The following is a 6406-nucleotide window of genomic DNA, read 5'->3' as shown; positions in this document are numbered from 1 at the left end:
GCCAGGAGGTGGAGGAAAAGGCTGGCCTTCGTGTTTGGAAAGACATTGCCATCTCTGTCTGTCCAGGGCAAGGTACTCACATCTTCAGAGCCCCCTAGATGGCGTTCCAACAGCCTATGCCACGGAAAGCCACCCAGCGGTGGGAAAGAATAATCAAAGTTCCTTCACCCAGGTCGTGGGATGAAGCTGAGCATAGTGGCTGCAGCCTCTTCCCTTCAGCTCCATCTCCAAGGACTTACAGTAGTTTTCAACAACCACGGGTGACTGGACACATGCAGCTGGGAGGGACTCAGAGAAGTTGCTCAGTTTGTCACGTCCAGTTGTCAGCCAACTTAAAAAGTTAGCTCTTACCAACAGAAAAGAATAGAAAAGAAAGCCTGGGTATGGTGGTGCACACCTTTGCTCCCAGCACCCAGGAAGCAGAAGCAAGAGGAAGTCTGTAAGTTCAAGGCCAGCCTGGTCTACAAAGTGAGTCTAGGAAAAGAGAGAGAGAGAGAGAGAGAGAGAGAGAGAGAGAGAGAGAGAGAGAGAGAGAGAGGAAGGAAGGAAGGAAGGAAGGAAGGAAGGAAGGAAGGAAGGGAAAGAAGAAAAGGAAAGAAGAAAAGACAAGAGAAAACAAACAAGCTGGGTCTTAAGACAGTTTAGCAGAAAGAACTCTTCTGGTAATATAGATGCTGCTGCTGCAAGAGCGGCTCCTGGACCCAGTGCACTGACTAGCAGCATCCTTTGTGTCCTGCCAGCCGCCCACCTGCTGTCTCCATGGAGCACTTTCCTCCTAAAGACAGAGCAAGCAAAAAGAAACTGAACCCAAGGTCTTATTTAATGTGCTCTAACTGGATTTGAACACGACTACAAGAAATTTGAAGAAATCGCTTACCGGAAACCATATAATATCTAGAGCACTCTGGAGTGGGTTTTCAAAAGCCCAAGTAGAGCTGGTAAGGCAGCAGCTTGCTCCCTGTTAGGCTTCCCTGTATCGGGCAGGACTGTCTGGCTGTCATAGTGTTATCCTGGAGGAAACACATCCAGAAAACTTCAGTAAGACAAAACGGGGCTGTTGGATAAGATGCGTCCTGTGTAAGAGTTCTGTTCTGGGCTCCCCTCTTCCAGGCTGTAATGCTCACCCCCAAGCTGAGAGTGCTGCACCTTTTCGTTTTGCTTGAGACGAAGGTCTTGATTTGTAAGCCTACATTGGCTTCAAAGTCAGGTCAGTCCTCCTGCCTCAGCCTCCTGAGTTCTGAGATTACAGGGGTGCTCCATGGTCCCTGGGCTTTGTTTTCATGTTTTATGTGGGTTTGGGTCAAGTCTAACCAGCACCAGTCTGAAGATGGACCAGCACTGGATCCCCTAACGCCTGGTGCAGACGCGTGCTCTGCCACAGTCAGGGTGTGTTCCAGCAATGATGGCTTTTGCTTCGTCCTCTGTCATTTTATCTTCCTGTTCCTCAGCTCACAAGTTAGTGGGGAGTGGGGCCAGGTAATCAACATCAACAAAGGAACAGTTTGAGGAGCGCTTTGGAGGCATGTCAGGCTGGGAGGGCTGCAAGGTTGTTTTGGAGTTTTAAATGGAACCATTTGAGGAAGAAAATCTTGCAGGCATGTCAAGTTTGGGGGTCCGGGGAGCAGGAAATGGCAGGGTGGGGTGTGGGGAGTGAGGGGGAGGGGCTAGGGCATGGGCTAGCTTCAGCACACCAGCCCAGCAATAGCATGACCGGCTCCTTTATGAATCAGAGATTTTTCACAAGCCAGTCTGGTAGTGAAGCCCTGCAATCCCAGCTACTCAGTTAGTCACGAGGACTGCAAGCCCCAGGCCAGCTCGGGAAACTAGGCTAGAGACGTAGCTCAGTGGTACAGCATTCCTGTCAAAGATAACTATCTGTGTAATTTTTAATTACTATATATGCATAAGATAAAGTCTTATTGAATTTCTCATTTGCAACCTTAGTATACACACATGCACACACGCACACACATGCACACACACATACACACGCCCCACTGCAGATTCTATACTAATAACTGATGGCATAGGTAGAACAGTTTCCTAGCAGGTGAGAGACCCTGGATTCTGTCCCCAGCATCACGAAAGGAGGAAGAAAAATTAAGGGAGTATGACAAGATGTTCCTTACTGTCACTAGAAATGTGATTATGACACAGGGGCACCTGCATGCTTGCTCCCTCTTCTGCAAGGACCACACACACCCATGTCCCCGTGAGCTAGGAAGCTTCCCGCTATACACCCTTGTTTGCAAGATGGTTTTCAAATCACCTTTCAATCCCAGGAACATGTCTGCATATATATCCGAGTTGTCAGGCTAATTCGATATATTCAGCATGGATTTGGGGAAGTTCTGAAACGTTGGAAAAAGTAGACATGCAATAAAATAGGCATTTAATCAGCTCTTAATTAGATATGCCAAAATACAATAGTCTGTGGGAACTGTCCATTGTTCAAATCCCCAGTGTGAAAAGCTGCAGATTACCAGCTAGCCCGTGCACACGTGGTGGTTTTGAATAATTCTCTCCTCATGGATGTCCCGAGCTCCCATCTGTCAGACATTACCATCTGAATTTCTATAGAAAATACATATTTTAAAACTCTGGTCTTCCCTTTTGCATTTTACTGTGCTCTAAAAAAATATATTTCCTTGAAAGGGTGTTAATTTCAGCTCAGACAATAGCTGTCCCTAGCATGTACGCATGGAGACACTTATATGATCCCCTGTCTGGTTCTCATAAATTATGAGGCGACACAAGCTGGATGAAGACAGAGCAGGGACGACCTTAGAGAGCCGAGGGAGAGTCAAGAGATTTTAATATCCATCATTTGTTTAGTGTGTGTGTGTGTGTGTGTGTGTGTGTGTGTGTGTGTGTGTGTGTGTGTGTGTGTGTGTGGTATGATGCACATGTAGAGATCAGAGATCAACTTAAAGAAGCTGATTTAACCTTTTCACTACATGGGTCTTGGGGATTAAACTCAGGTCATCAGGCTGGACCCCAAGTGTCCACTGCCCAACCCTGCCAGCCCTGGAACAGTCTTTAAATGTAGTAAAGAGTCAGGCGGGCAGCTTGTCTTTGATTTTGAGGCTATAAGACTGGGAATGTAGGAGAAAAAGGCAGTGAAAACCATTTTGATCATGAAGTTTTCTGGGAAATGGGTGGAGAATTACAAACAAATGGTTCTTGTAGGTCCTGCTAAAGGTCACGGTGATTTGCAGTACGGAGCCAACGCAGCCAAGGAGTGAGTATGTATGTACGTATATATGTATGCATGTATGTATGTATGTATGTATGTATGTATGTATGTATGTATATATGTATTTACCTCTCTGACCCATTCCTGGGTCACTTCAAACCCCTTTGCACTCAGGGACGATCCTTGTATCCCCACTGTATTCCTGCTAGGGTCATGGGTGTGCACCGTCACATCCAGTTTATCTGATGCTGCGACCAGACAAACCCAGGGCTTCGTATACAGAGACAGGGACTCTTCCAAAGGAGCCACATCCCCCACCATAAAGAGGAGGCTCCTTAAACAGATCCGGGGAGAGGACTCTGCTCTTTCGTCAGCGTGCCTTAGTCTCACAAGTACCGGCATTTGTGTGAAAATTCAGAGGCGAGCCAAGATGAGAAAGGATTTGGATACTGAATTACAAAATGAAGACAAAGAGTGCAAATGAAAGCAAATGCAGTAAAACTGAATGAAGGGGGAATGAAAATATTTAAATACAATTCGAAAGGCTCAAAGGTTTTTGTTTTTTTTTTTCATTTTGATAGGTTTTCATATAGTTTAGACTGGTTTCAATCCTGCTTTGTAGCCGAGGCTGCATTTGAACTCTAGACCTTCCTTCCTCCAAATCCCAAGTGATTACAGGAGTATACCAGCCCACCAGCTTAGAAAAGGATACTTTTAAAGAAGGAAATAGGAAATGTCAAGTAGGCACAGGAGCACCGATGGTAAGAACCTATCAACCAAACAACTGTAGTTAAGAAAATGGCCGACCAGGTGTGGTGGGTCACAGCAATAGCGGTATGCTTGGAATTAGAGGCCGGAGGTTCAAGGTCACTGTCAGTTACACAGGAAGCCCAAGGCCGGTGACAATTTGAAATGCTAACTCAGGATAGCAAAAATCAAATAAGGGAACAAAACAGAGATGGGACGGATTGGAAGGTAAGAATCGCATATTGAGATTGAAGGACAGTTCTCAAGGCCGGGGCAGATGGCTCAGCTGCGGCACAAGGGCAAGAACCGAAGTTCAACCCCCCAGAACCCATGTAAAAATGGTAAGCATGCTGATCTTATGGACCCAGTGCTGGGCACGTGGAGGTAGAATGGCCCTGCATGCCTAGCCGAATTGGTACACTCCAGCCAACCAAAGATCTCTCTCTCTCTCTCTCTCTCTCTCTCTCTCTCTCTCCTCTCTCCCACATTACATTAAAAATAAAGAAATTTTAAAAAATAAAATAAACCCAGGGCTGGAAGCGTGGCAACCCAGTGGGAAAGCCAGTGTTTGCACATGCTGGCCTCTATACTTATTTCCAGCACACAGATCGATCAATCACGTACACGCCCTGCAAAGCGAAATTGCCTCCCAGTTTATCTTCCCAGTATGCCTGCTGCCTCCCCTACAGCAAATGACAACATCTTAGGCCTGTTTGAGGCCTCTTCTGAACATCTGTATCAATGTTACTGACATTCTTTCTCACAGTGAAACCCTGATGTAAAGAAACAGGGACAAGATCCAGAAGGAAACAGCCATCTCTTTGGAGTCTCTCCAAAACACAACGACAGTGGATAGTGTTTTTGTTTGTGGTGGGGCCTGATGATGTAGCCCAGATTTGCCTTGAACTCATGATCCTCCTGCCTAAATCTCCTTAGTGATGGTATTTCTGCCTCAACTAAGACGTTTAACTTAGGACTCCATGTTTCCTGACTCTGAATCATGGGGCCAGCGACAGAACACAGAAGAGACCTGTCTGTCAAACGTGGCCCCTGCTCCTGGTAAAGAGCCAGGCAACCTAGAAGGAGGCTCCTGAGACTTTGCCGGCAGGGGGCGCTGCGGCGCCACCAGTTTCCAGGTAATGTCTGGAAGGCAAACATCGCATAAGAATTTGCAGCGCTTTAAATACTGGAGGGGGCTGGAGAGATGGCTCAGTGGTTAAGAGCACTGACTGCTCTTCCAGAGGTCCCGAGTTCAATTTCCAGCAACCACATGGTGGCTCACAACCATCTGTAATGGGATCTGATGCCCTCTTCTGGTGTGTCTGAGGACAGCTTCCGTGCACTCATACATAATAAATAAAGCTCTAAAAAATAAATATATATTGGAAGGAGTGGCGGGCTACCTGCAAGGGGCAGGACTGGTTTGACTCTACAAGGTTAGGACACAGTTAATAGCCTCATTTTTTAAGAAAAAATGAAAACATGATACAGAAAAGCCAATATAACCAGAAATCCTTATGTTAAGCAAGAATAAGCCAGACTCAGAAAGAATGCGTGTTTTCTCAGAGAACAGGGACTTGAAATTGTGTATGTGTGCATATATGTAAATGCTTTCATCTCTGTTTGTTTGCAAGTCATGAAACTAGAAAGGGGAACAGGAGAGGAGAGGCTGAGGTCGTAAGGGAAAGAGCTTGAGAGATGGGAGGGAGGGTAACAGACACATGTAAGAAGAAAACAGAAGCTTGGGCTGGCTGGGGGAAGGAAGGAACCGCAGGAGGAGAGAGGGGAAAATAAAAGCAGATGATGGTGTGTACGAGGGACCATACCATGGTGAACCCGTTATTTTGTTTGTTTCCCTAACCACCAATAGTAGCTGCCTCCATCCGACACTGGCGGGCTTGGTGCTGGGTGCTTTAGTCTGGTAGCCACCTGCTTGAGACATGGACCACACTCTCCTTCGGGCTCCCGTTCTCCTCCCAGGATGGCACAGCCTGGAAATTCAGAGATACCATTTGCGTGTGCTGGTGACTATTCCAGATGAAGCTGGCCCATAAGTGATACCCCAGCTCACCAAAGAAGCCCTTCTAGAGCCTTCCAGAACATTTCTGGAAGCAATACAGAGAAAGAGTTTTCATTTCCTAATTGCATTTTGCAGTGATATTTTAGTGCTGCGCCCCCCCCCTTTAATAAAAAAAAATGTATCTACTTAGAAGCATTCAGAGTGTCAATGAAATAGCCACAATTTTTTTGCAATTACAGAGTGGTATGCAGTTAACAGAACAACAATTGTCTTCATATAAGCTGCATCAGAGACAACTGGAGATAAAAACAAAAACAAAACAAAAAAAAACCCAAAAACAAAAAAAAAAAAAAAAAAAAAAACAAAGGGAAAAAAAAACCAAAAAACTAAACTGTCCCCATATATAACTAATTTGTGCTGTGCACCAACAAGAACCTGCTTTA

This window comes from Rattus rattus, chromosome 3, assembly GCF_011064425.1.
Source record: "Rattus rattus isolate New Zealand chromosome 3, Rrattus_CSIRO_v1, whole genome shotgun sequence".
In the NCBI taxonomy this organism is placed as follows: Eukaryota; Metazoa; Chordata; class Mammalia; order Rodentia; family Muridae; genus Rattus; species Rattus rattus.
The sequence above is the reverse complement of the archived record's forward strand: the minus strand, read 5'-3'. Positions refer to the sequence as shown.